This window comes from Eleginops maclovinus, chromosome 5 (assembly GCF_036324505.1).
Source record: "Eleginops maclovinus isolate JMC-PN-2008 ecotype Puerto Natales chromosome 5, JC_Emac_rtc_rv5, whole genome shotgun sequence".
NCBI classification, from domain to species: Eukaryota; Metazoa; Chordata; class Actinopteri; order Perciformes; family Eleginopidae; genus Eleginops; species Eleginops maclovinus.
In genome coordinates, this window is record NC_086353.1 from 24,351,413 (window position 1) to 24,364,949 (window position 13,537).

The following is a 13,537-nucleotide window of genomic DNA, read 5'->3' on the forward strand; positions in this document are numbered from 1 at the left end:
GGTGACCTTTATATAGAGTAAAAGGGGGAGACAGAAGGGAGGTAAATAACAGAATGGTCAAGCCAGTCCAGGACTTGAACCAGCCTACTAGGCAACATGCATGCACAGCACCTACAGTTACAGTTATGTGAACAAAAATGTGCTGAATTTTAAAGACAGTAAATAGAAGAGAAAACGTTGAGTAAAACATCTTAAAACATTTTTCAAAAAAATAGAGAAATATTTAGGCTGCATCTGACTACCTGGCTGGGTGTGACCTCATCAACAGGAACATCTTCCCTGCAGACATGGAGGGGAGAAGCTAGATCTGTGTCACACCAACTACACACTGTTGTTCTCAATCTAAAGCGCCTTCATCTGGCGGGCAGATAGCTTAGTGGTTAGAGCTGGTGGCCTACTCACAGAAAACCTAAGCGTATAGTGGGCTGGTTCGAGTCCTGAGCTGGCTGGACATTTCTGGCTATGACCCCCCCTTCTGTTTCCCCCTTTTACTCTAACATCTCCAATGAAGGCCACCTGGCCAAAAGAAACCTTTATTGTAAAAGAAAGCATTTTCATTTGAGTTTTGTTCTGAAAACCTTTGTTAGAAAGTTCTGCACTAGAGAAATATGTGCAGGAAACACCGATACACTGTTGGAACAAAACCTACCACCATGCATGCACAGTGAGAGCTGTGTTAGCAAAAATATGCTTTCTATCGAAAACAGTAAATTGAAAAGTAACTTTGAGCTAAAAATGTCAAGATTTATTTATACAAAAAATAATTATTATGATTTGTGTCCTAGCTGTGTGTGGGCCAGCACCTCTTCACCATCACAGAGGATATCTCCCCTCTCTCCCACTGCCTGTAGAAGAGGCACGGACACAGGGCTGATGCTCATACAGCTCCATGCTGAAAACCACTCCTCTAGCTCTTCCTCTCGCTGCTATGTCCATATATCCATTGTTGTTGTAAACCGTTATTACGTTTAGTCTTTTTCCAGTGTTTACATCCTGATTGTTGTGTCAAGAATAAAGCAGTTCCGTGTTTATGGTCATTTGGCGCATGTGTTTAACTGGTTTCTGTATGTGGCATTTTTAATGGCAGTGTTTTGAAAATGGCAAACAAGTGAATCTGTCAGATTTCTGTGTCTTACTTAGAGAACCGTGTGCAGTGTTTTGCAAAAAGTGCCTAGATGAATTGAAATGAGTGCAAAGGTGAGATTGAGTAGAGGATTTTGGAGACTTGAGCTGAGGTTTTGCTCTTTGAGTGTCACTTTAAATAACTGCTTTATGTGTAACTTTAGTGTGTTAGCAATGGAAAAACACTGTAATGTAGTTTTGAGTGCAGTGCTTCATTTTGCCAGGTGTGTTGCACTTTGGGAGTGGGATATCTAGCTTCTTCCCTCTGTCTGCAGGGAAGATGTTACTGTTGATGATGAGGCCAGACCCAGCCAGGTGGTCCGTGAAAGTATTTCTATATCCTCTATTTTTTGGAAAAATCTTTTTATATTTTTTCCACAAAGTTTTCTTTTCCATTTACAGTCTTTGGATGGAGCACATTTTGGTTCACACAACTGTAACTATGTGCTGTGCTTGCTGCGCTCACTAGTTGTGTAGAAATTAAATAAGGTTTGTCTCAACAGATTATTTGTGTTTCTGGCGCATATTTCTTTGGTGCAGAATTCTCCTCAAACTGAAAAAGCCCATAAAGATGAGTGTGCTTTAGATTGAGAACAACAGTGTGTAGTTGGTTGGACAAAATGTCTTTTACTACATATGAAGTGTGTGCCATTTGTTTCAAAGGTTTGGTTTTGGTAAGTGTTTATGTAGTTTTGGGTGCAGTGATTTATTTTGCAAGATACAGCTCTGGAATAAATTAAGAGCCCACTCCACATGTTTCTTAAATCTTTGTCTCTACATGTAAGGCAGAAATGTGGTCAGCAGTTTATAGAATACAATAATAAATATCATATCTATAATTAATAAGACCAGGGAAACTAATAATGCTTAGTGGTCTTTTTTCCAAAGGTGTATGAGGTGTTATGCACTTTGAGTGTGTGGTTTTGTGAATTTTGTTTAGTGTTGTGAGAAAAATTAGCCATGTTTCAAAAAGCATGTGCAAGCAATGGAAAAAAACTGTTATTCAGCTACACAATATATTATCAATTAATGATGGGGGGGAAACTCATAAAAACTATACTGCAATATGCAACAGCCAAAATGTTTAAATTAAAATAAAGCCGATCATGTCCCCGCTGAGGAAACAGGGTAAAGGCTGAAGATGTCTGAACAGTTTGCTCTAGCTGCAGAACAGCTGTAGTGGTGAGTGTTACCGCGCTGGCTACAAGATAAACTGTGGTCCCCTCCTGGAGTTTAAGAATATGTTAAAAAGGCTACAAACCAAAGGCCGGGACATATTATAGTACTGTCTTATTTGAATCAAGTTTGACTGCATTGTTATATTTAATCTCACCCTTGAACAGTGCTAAAGAAGTATGTTTAGGGTTGGAGGGGTATAGTCGGTGCTCTAAAATACAATAAAATGCAAGTGTTTTCTATTTATGTGACTGAACCATTTGAACCAGATCATTCTTAGAGTATTTAGAGTGGTTTAAAACATGGTGGCAGTTTGCAGTGTGTGTGTATGCTTTCTGCATTTGTTTATTTTATGCTGCAGCCTTTGGCAGCTCGCTCTCTCCTCCAAAACTCTCCTCCCAACTTTAATTAACACATGCACGCACAAACGTGGGCACACACACACACAGCCCCCCCAGAGGGTCCGGGGCAGAAAAGGGAACCAGTGAAGAAAAACAAAAATATTCCTCAGACTGAAAAGGGGAACCTGCTTCCAGTAAGGGCGTTAAAGGTTGTGTTTGTGTATGTGTGTGTTTTTAAGACCTGGAAGATGAGGTGACTCAGCGCTCCTGTGACTCATCATTTACAACAATGGAGGGAGGGAGAGGAAAGAGAGAGAAATGTGATTTAGAGAATAATGGATTCCCTTCACACATCAGTGTTGTTTCACAAAACAGCTAGGAGTGTGTGAGAGTGTGATTCTGAACCGACCACAATATGGAGGGGTGTGTTTATGTGTTGGCGTGTGATTTCCCATTGAGCGTGCAAAGTGTGTTTATTTGTGCAGTGCTACAGTGAGTAGGAGGACTGTCCTTCAACCAGATGTCTCCCTGTCACCGAGCACAGCTGTGTGTTTAAGTCCAAAGGTCAGCTGCATTCATGTCAAGGTGCTTCACTCATCTATATTTGAATACCACTTTTCATATTTACAGTGCCTCTAGTGACTGTGTGAAACGTCTTGCTCTGAGCAAAGAACCCACAGATATAAACATATCAAAAATGTGTTCCCTAGGTTATTACAGCTTGATGTCCTAGTAACTTCGTGTTCACACAGCTTTTGATCGGACAGTTCTACAGATGTGTCATAGCTACTTTAACATTTACTTCTTTCTGATTCCCTATTTCTTACTGGTGCAACCCGATTTAGATGATAACTAGTTGTAGATACACAACAACCTAGTCATGTATTTATTAATAACTGATGCAATTCAGTCCATGACCCTGAAATTGAATCACAGAAAGGGAATCCAGCCATTATTCATTTAATCATGACTGCTCTGACCTATCACAATGTCTTTTATGGAACCGTACGAGGCAACAGGTCAGATCCACTTTCTGCTTGTTGTCTCAGTGAATGCAGCTTTATATGAATTCAATTTAACATTTCATTCATTTTTTTATCCAACAAGGAGTTTTATTTGAAGCAGAGACTGATAATAACATGTCACATATGGATATAAATTATATACTCCTTTTATTTGTTTTACTTGTGATCAAGTAGTTTATTCAACCATAAAAATATAGGAATCCAACCAACCGTACCTTAAGGGAAGTGTCAGGATTTCTCTGTTTGTCTGGGTTTTACTTTGAAAACTGTGCACTCCCCTGCTTATTTCCGGTTCTACTTCCTGTTTCTGTGTTCCCCTCTTGTTTGATTACCTGATTGTGTTCCCCTGGTGCTCCTGGGTTTGTCCTCCCTCCCCACCTGTGTCTTGTCTTTGTGATCACTCTTCTTGTATTTGAGTTCTGTTTGTCCTTCAGTTGTTGTTAGATCCTCCGTTGATTTTGGATGTCTTATCCAGGAAGAGAGTTCCGATCTGTTTGTTTAGTTCTCTAGGCCTTGAAATAAAGGTATTTTCAGTTCAACCCTGTGTCTTCCCTGCATTCGGGTCCTGCCTGCTTCGCTGTTTGTAAGGGAAATAACCTTAGAATAGGCCAAGGCCCCTCCCTTGTTTTATTGTACGCCACATGTAAGAGTGTGTTTGTACTATACAATATCATACTTTGACTTTTTCAAAAAAAGCACACATTAGGATTTTTTTATTGTTATATCATATTTAACGTGTCATATATGAATCAGACGTTTCATGTGTTCATTTTGATTTCATTTTCATTTGTATGGGGAACGAAATTCCACGTTTGATACAAGCTTCACATCTGAATCAGGAATGTCACTTGCGATTATTTTATTTTTTAAACTTTTGGTAGGGTTTAATGCAAGTTGAATATGTGTCTTTTTCATTTTGCGGGGATGCCTTTTTCCCAGTTTCTGTTTGTTTTGACGTATCACCAAAGTGTTCCTATTAAATCTGTGTCGGTTAAGAGGAAGTCGGGTGGAACTTTACCCATTGTCTGCTGTCAGTATCCTGCCAAACAAAAGTCAATATTGAGTTTGGGTTGAGGTTACAAAGTTAACTAAACACTTAACTTACGTCATTTATTTAACTAACCTGTGAAGTAAAATATGCCAAAACAACATTTATCCACCATGATCTATAAAGCATCACATTTGTCACTTCAAAAACAAACTGCTGAGTCCTCCTGTCTCTGGATTCTCACCTCACGGTCACCTTTACACTGCCAACCAACAACGTTCGGTAAGCAGATCTGTTTGTTACGCCACGGTGAGGTGTGGTGCAGCTTTTTGATAGAACTTATCAATACAAATTGATCGAGATAAGGCTTCGCTGCACCTGGGGTTTATATAACTGTGTGGACTCCCTGTGGACTCCAAACAGCTGAGTCAGCTCTGCGGACCATGTGTTGGTCATGCAAGAGATGTAAACAAAGCAAGAGGACAAGTGAAACACACACACGGACGCACACACCTGTCTGATGTTTTCCCCAGCTGTGAGTACAGTGTGTCCCAGGGGCTCTGACTGAGGGATACACACACACACACACACACACACACACACACAGGAACACAAAACACTGTGTGGTTTATGTCACGTCTGGCTGAGTTTGAAGTGTATCTGCGGGGCTATGATTATTATTCTGCGCTACAATCATACACACACAAGCACAAACACAAAGCACACACTCTTCTCTGGAGAGCCTCAGTTGAGCCGGGGACTCATCCAGTGTGAAGGCTGCAGTGGATGACGCTGCTGAGTGCGGTTTAACGCTGCCTCGGGCCAGTTTGATCCAGACCTGTGCTTACTCTCTTCTCGCTCCACTGAGCGTCTACACACACACACACACACATACAAAAACAAGCTCGGTTCACTTCAAGGACTCATGAGACAAGCAATACTTTGTCTTTGATAGTTTGGTGCGTGACAGGAAACAACACAGGTGGTGTGCTGTACAAGTGGTTTCTGTTATGTGAGTTTTTTCTTGTTGTTGTAAATAAATTCCATGAATTGACTTCAAGCCTCACATTTTGTCTTACAGTAATTTCCTGCACACATTGCTTTAATTCTAACAAATGATTTGTGAGGCTCTGGAGTAAACTTATGTTACCGTACAACAAAACAGCACGTTCAATGTGAGGGAATTCTCTCCCGGATTCAGTTTGCTTTCATACAACACAAATGCCTTTCTAATCAATGTCTATGCAAGTAAAGAGGCAGTCGGGTTAATAGGAGCTCTACAAAATCACAGGACTTTTAACCATGAGGCTGCTGTCAGTGGAGAATCTGAACCAGTGGAGAAACTCAGGGATTTTTAGCCTTTGCAGACCATTGACATGCACAAAAACCTATAGAACACACTACAGGAAAGGCAACCCACCAAAAAGCATCTTTAACCTGAATACTTAACTTACATTACATAACATACATACCTACATTAAACTAGGACTTTTTCCTAAACCTTTCCTACGTTTTCTTTAAATCAAAATGAGAATACAGTTCTGTTGTATGGAAATTTCATTTTTAGGAGACAGGGTTCAATTTTGTTTATGATTTACTCCCTATATCTTCATTTTGTTCAAATAAAATCACTTCTAAAGCTATTAAAATGATCCATTTCAAAATAAATAAAGGGAACGCATTTCTCTTAAAGTTCATACAGAAGTTGAAGCTTTGGAATTAAGAGTGATTTTGTCTGCTTAATAGATGATTCTGAAACAATTCAACAGGATTTTATTTTTTATCTGTGAAAGGGACAATGTGTTAGAAACTCCCATGTGTGTTTCCTAAACCTGTTCTTAGGCGCTCTTAACAACCTATTCTTGTGATGACGTAGGTACACTCAGTTACCTCTACGTCTGGCACCTGCTCCATTCAAAGTGAAACAGATAAAGTCAGCATCAGTTTCAAAACAGGAAGCAGCTTTTCATGAGTTGTAGATGTGTATTTTGTGTATGTTTCTATACTATTTCCTCTTTGGAAATGAAAAAAACATGATGTGGAAAGAATGTTCCCAGGGACAGTTTAGTCACGTCTTCCCTTAGGTGATCATTACAGGGGACAACAAGCTTAAGCTGGGGATGTGTGTGTGTGTGTGTGTGTGTGTGTGTGTGTGTGTGTGTGTGTGTGTGTGTGTGTGTGTGTGTGTGTGTGTGTGTGTGTGTGTGTGTGTGTGTGTGTGTGTGTGTGTGTGTGTGTGTGCGCGCGCGTCCGTCTGAGGTTGGATCAGTTGTGGGAAACAGTTACACAGCTAAGTCAGCTAAGCTTTGTTAACAGAACAAACATTGAGCATTTCTGTCTGTGTGTCCACTCTAAAGGCGTTTGGCGTTACTACTGGAAGAAATGACACAGCACCTGCTAACGATGACACACACACACACCGTGCCACTCACTGGAGGAATATGTTTTTACAAGCACTGTGTTACAATTTCCCTTCTGTTAACGGGTCTCTAGGCAAATTGCTGACACAGGATTTATTGCATATATGTGCAATATTTTACCTGCTGTATGTGAATATCCATTCATTATATTCACCTTTTATTTGAACTCCAAAATACATTGAGGGTGAAACTTCATTTGCAATAAACCAAAAATCCTAGGCATCAAGAAATACAAATAAAACATTTGGAAGAAAATGGCAATAAAATGTCTAAAATAATAAAACACCAGCTTAGGAAACTAATAAAACCATAAGAGTAAAGAAAGCTGTATAAATTATAGCAAATGCATCAACTAAAGGATATTTGATACGTGTAGATAAGGATATAAGGGTTGTACTTGAAGACTAGAACGGCCCAGAGGCCCCAACTCTATTTGGTCTCAGGGCCCCCCAAACATAATCATTTAAAATGTATAATAAATTCTAAACTATTTGTTTCTGTTTCAAAATGAGAGAAGATTTTCAGGAGCTCAGACAATTAGCTCAGCCCTGGGAATCTAATTATTTACAGAGTTCAAAACAACATCAAGCAACATGTCTACAGCTCACTGAGTGTTTGTTTAATCTGCATTCAACAGACCATTTAAAACCCACATGACTCTCTTAACTCTTATCATTTCGAAACTATTGTTACTCTACTTTAAAGGTGTGGAATATATCAGAAAACTACCAGCTAGTAAACGTGGATTCAAACAAAACTGTGTTTAAATTGTTTTGTTGTTTTACAGAAGAAAGGAAATATATTTGCATCCCTTCAGAGCTACTCATGCACTTTTTGCTAACACCAGAAGGCCCCTTTAAGCTAGGCTAAAATGTTAAACCATTCCTTTACAGTAAGTCACGTTCAGTTCTTATTAATTAGGATTATTGATAACTGTTTTAGGCTCAAGGAATGAGTCTCTGCTGGGTCTAACTCTTTCTCCAATCAGGGAGCTGGCCCTCCCTAACATTGTCCAAATCAGCAGGGTCACTTACTACAATATGCAGAGACTGTGTAGACAGCTGTTAAGGACATAGAAAAATGCATAAGCTGTGTGTGTGTGTGTGTGTGTGCGTGCGTGTGTGTGTGTGTGTGTGTGTGTGTGTGTGTGTGTGTGTATGTGTGTGTGTGTGTGTGTGTGTGTGTGTGTGTGTGTGTGTGTGTGTGTGTGTGTGTTTGCGTGCGTGTGTGTGTGTGAGTGTTTAGGATATGGCCTGGAAAGAGCAGCAGTCACACCCCTGTTGTATTTCCAGGCCTTGAGCTTGATCCAGCAGTGGCTCAGTAAGTAGGGGCTTGGACTGGGAATCGTAAGGTCGCTGGTTCCCGAACAGACTTGAAAATATGGAAAGTGGACTGCTACTTGGAGAGGTCCCAGTTCACCTCCTAGGCCCTGCTGTGGTTCCGTTGAGCAAGGCACCGGACACCTCCAATCCCCATTGCTCCCCGGGCGCTGCACAATAGCTGCCCATCCTAATACTAGGATGGGTTAAATGCAGAGGACCAATTTCACTGTGTGTGCTCTGCTGTGTGCATGTATGTGACTAATAAAGAGGGCTTCATCCTCTGATTCTCTTCTGATTGTAAAAAGTGTGTGTGTGCATGCGTGTTTGTGTGTGTGTAAGATGCAGAAAAGAAAAGTGAAGCAGATGAGAACAACAGAGAAGAGTGGAATGTGTTTGGATTGGCAGTTAACATAGGACACTAAATCTTATCTGTAACACTGTGTGTGGTGTGTGTGTGTGTGTGTGTGTGTGTGTGTGTGTGTGTGTGTGTGCAGACGTGTGCGGAGGTTATCAGCTACCCAGAGTTTTACTGCCTGTGTTAAAGCGCTTCCACCAGAAAAATGTTTTGATCCGCTGCCACACATGGTTAAGCATTCACCATCTGACTCCGCTTCGTTTCACACAGTGGCCTGAGGGAGAAAAGACAGAGCGAGGAGGAGCAGAGAAAGTCCAAGTTGTGGAAAAAGAGGTGTGGATCTGGTCAGGCATGCCGACTCCCCCCCTCCCTCTCCCCCTCTTTCTCTTACCTGGCCCCAGAGCTCCCTGGAGCATACAGGACTGCTGTTTCCAACCTGCATGGACATTTGCCTTCTTTCCACTTCCCCTCTGTCTTTCTCTCTCTCAGGCCGCACTCCTGCAGCAATGGGAAATCCTTCAAAATCCATAATTCACGCTTTAGTGCTCCCCTCCCTCTCTTTTCTCCCAGCTGAATTCCCAGCTAATAGCACAAACATGAATGTTATTCTAAGATCGGACAGAATATTTTTCCTCGTGTTAATAAATCTCATAGCTGAATTTAGGTTACAAGCTCTTCCAAAGCCTTTACTCATAAGATATTAACAACAGGCCTCACAGCACACATTTGGACCCGTCAAAGCAAAGGCACATGAGAGGATGTGTATCAGCCTTTTTAATTGCATGAACGCTGTGTTTTAACCAGGCCTCTTTGTCCCTTAGAGGATAATTCAGATTACAATTTGGCAACAATTTGGCACAATTTTTTACCTCCCAAATTTCAGCAATTCATTTATTGTATACATTTTTATCATCTCTGAAAAAGGTGATGGACAAAACTGTGAAAGAAAAAAAGAAAGTTTATTCTAAAAAGACCTAAAAATAATAATAACTTTATTTATGCAGCATGTAATTCCCTCTCAAGTCGAAGTTACGAAACCAAGTCGTTCTTAAAGTTTACTGGCTTTAATCACACGAAGAGCATGATAGTGTGCCGTGAGAACTGTTAACATACAGACAGAAAAGCAAATAAAAACAAATTATTCCCACGTAAACATCAAAGACACAACGCGACCATAGTTACATGACTCAACAGAAATCCGTCACATTACATCTTTACAGTCTTACAAAAATAACAGTAACAAAACACAAATGTACCTCATTGGCCGCTTTCCCTTGAGAGACAATTAGGTATCTTCCTTCAGTCCTTCATTGCACTATGCACTTTATTCAAATCTTCCTTATAACATCGCTGGTCTTAGGCAGAGGAATCCGCGAGGTGTCTGCCTGCTAGCTTGGTCCAGAATGTTACTAACAAGTAACGACCATCATAACACCCCGTCAACCTGCGGCAGCAAACTTTGGTTCCCCCCTTAATTAAGACTTTTCTCCCGTATCAAAACAAACAATATACATGAAATATATGAAATGATGCTTTTAATATTAAACTATTATTACTAGAAATGTATGTATTTTATGAACTCTATATTTTTAACCTAATATTTATTAATCTATTATTTATTTATTTATTCTGACTTCGATGGCAGTTACACAGCACTTTTCAAAACAACATCACATAGAGCTTTACATGGATTAAGAGCAGGCCGTTCAGGCGGCAACAAAGAATGCGGTCAAAGGTTCCCCAGGTGTTGGTTTAGGAGGGCCATAAATGAGTACTTCTGATTTTTTGTAATTTAACTGGAGAAAGTTATGTTGGATCTGATAAATAGGATGTTGGCTATCTGCGAGCAGTGTCCCTGATGCCTACCCATTTTTCAAAACGACCTAATAGGATAACATGATCAACTGTATCGAGCTGAGCTAAAAGGATTATTTTAATGATCAGTGTAATTGTAATCTGTTTGCTCTTAAAGTACATTTACTAATCACAATGTTGGAAAATACAAAGGGGTTACATCTTTATAATATTATGATAATTCAGTTGAGGCTAAATATTCATTCTGCTTCTCCGCTGATTTTCGCTGTGCTGGAATGTTTTATTGCCTTCTGTTGGCAAACTGCTGGTCAGCAAAGCTTTTGGAAGAAACATGAGTGCCTCACCATCAAGGAGCAGTCGCTACAGCAAGGCACTTTTATTTATAGAGCGCATTTCAACACAAGGCAGTTCAAAGTGCCTTACAAAAACATTAACAGAATAGAAACTCATTTAAAAATGTAAAAATACAAATAAAACAAGCTGAAGTAAGAGACGGGCATAAAATACAAGAGTAAGAATTACAGTGCCGTGTAAGACATGATTAGTTATTTAGTTTGATAAAAAATAAAAGTCTTCAGTCTTGCTCTAAAAGAGGCTAGAGTTTCAGCGGACCTGCTGTTTCCTGGTAGCTTGTTCTAAATGGAGCATAATAACTGAACGCTGCTTCTCCTTCTTTAGTTCTGACTCTGGGGGCAGAAAGCAGACCCGTCCCAGAAGAGCTGAGAGTTCTGGATGGTTCATTATGTAGCAGAACATCAGAGTAAACCATTCAGTGCTTTATAAACCAGCAGCAGTATTTGGACAGTCCATATAAAGATCTTAAACTGATGTGATCCACTTTTCTGGTGTGGGTGAGGACTCGAGCAGCAGCGTTGTGATTCAGCGGTCAAATCGACCTACAGAAGACACTGTTACAGTAGTCGAGTCCACTAAGATAAATCCATGGAAAGGTTTTGAGTGGAGGGCTCCATTGATTTTGTGGTATGCGCTCAAATTTTCAATATGGCTTTTAATTGGTTATCTTGTTTGAATTTGCGCCGCCTCTTGTCTTGAAATGTAATCAATATGCATTTCTCAAAGAAAGTGGGCCAAGTCTGCAACCAGCCGACCATGTCAAGGCGCTGGGGTCATGTTGTTGGGTAAGAACCCCTTTTTTAAACAATATTTTCATACTTAAATCAGGGAAGGGCTTTAACATCATACAGTGTTAAAGCCCTTTCTGCCCAGCAGAGAAAATGCTCAATGTCTAATCTGAGGAAGTCTCTAGCTTAATTGTACAGTTTAAACATTGTTTTAGATCTAATGAATAAAACTATTTGATGTTACATTACCTAATACATATTTGAACAGCAAAGGTATTACAATACTTTTGGAAAATCAGGCTTTTAAATCCTTTTCTTTTAAATCCTTTTCTTTTAAATCCTTTCTAAAAAGGGTTTTATGTAAAACACTCTATATACACCTACGTTTATAACCCGTTTTGATCTGTTCCTGATTTCATCTTTTTTAATTACTTTTTTGTTTGAGTTGCATGAAATGTAAAGCACACTGTAAACATTACATGTCACTTGTTAGAAACTTTTACCCAAAGCATCTTACATACACTCAATACTGTGGGCAACCCCCACAGGAGCAATTTGGGGGGAAGTGTCTTGCTCAAGGGCACAGCTGCAGTGGGGATTGAACCAGTGCTCCCCTGATCCAAAGATAAGTGCACTAACCCACTTAACCCACAGCCTCCCCCTTGCACTGTTTTAAAAAAAGAAGTGCCATAAAAATAAAGGTTAATATTGTCATTATTACATTTCAGAAGTAACCGTGCCAAAAATCCATATACTTACACATCTGTCAGTATATAAAGCATACTGTATATTTACTTTACATTATATAGTTTATTCATCTCTCACTCTTTACCTCAAACTACCTTAAACACACAACCTCATCTCACACCCTTGCATGCCCCCCCCACACACACACACACACACACACACACACACACAGAGTGATCCGTCTAATAAATCAGCAGGCTCTCTAAGAGGGCCGGAAACCCAACGACAGCTCAGACACGTGGAGCAGACACAGGCAAGACCTGCTGGTCCCACGCCACCTCCCTCCCTCTGTATGTCTGTGAGGCTCCGTCCATATTTATGGCTGCTCCTGGATCCTTATTCCCGTGTGTGCAGCATGTGCGCGTTTATTTGTGTCTGTGAAGCACGTGTGTGTGTGTGTGTGTGTGTGTGTGTGTGTGTGTGTGTGTGTGTGTGTGTGTGTGTGTGTGTGTGTGTGTGTGTCCAATGAATGCTGCTGTGTTTTTCTGCCAGATTGGCCTCTTGTCTCTCTCTCTCTCTGAGCTGTGTGGACTTACACTAGGCCTCTAAGTTATGAATCTGCAGACAGCCCTCCCTCTCCGGCCCCTCAGTCACTTGGCTTTTAAACAGGCAGAGCATTCAGTGTGTAGGTGTTTGTGCATGCACATATTTGTTTTGTATATTAGTCTTATGCTAGTTCTCCAGTAGCGTACTGTTGCACTTACATTTGCTGTTTTGAGTGCGTATGTATGGCAAAATGCACTGTATCCCTGTGGTGTTCTAGAATGTTTAGAAAGTGTTGAGTTCAGTCAAGTTGAGTTTTGCTTTAGATCAACAATGAGCTCCAAGTAACAAACATTCAGTAAAAGTTCCGCACCCTGAACATCATGTGAGGTGTTTTTTTCAGTGTATTCCCCATCAAATTCTTCCGTTTATGATCCCTGTACGTGTGGCTAAAATTGTGTACATGTGTACTTACATGTGCTGTTTTGGGTGCAATAGTGCGTCCGGATCTGAAAAATGGAAAAATGCTGTACACTGAGTACCTGGATGGTGCACTCATAACGTCAAAAAGTGAAGAGTGGAACACTTAACGATCACCGTCTTTATACGTAACAGAAGCTACGCAACAAGCTGTGTTTGCAGTTGCCCCATTGAACACGGC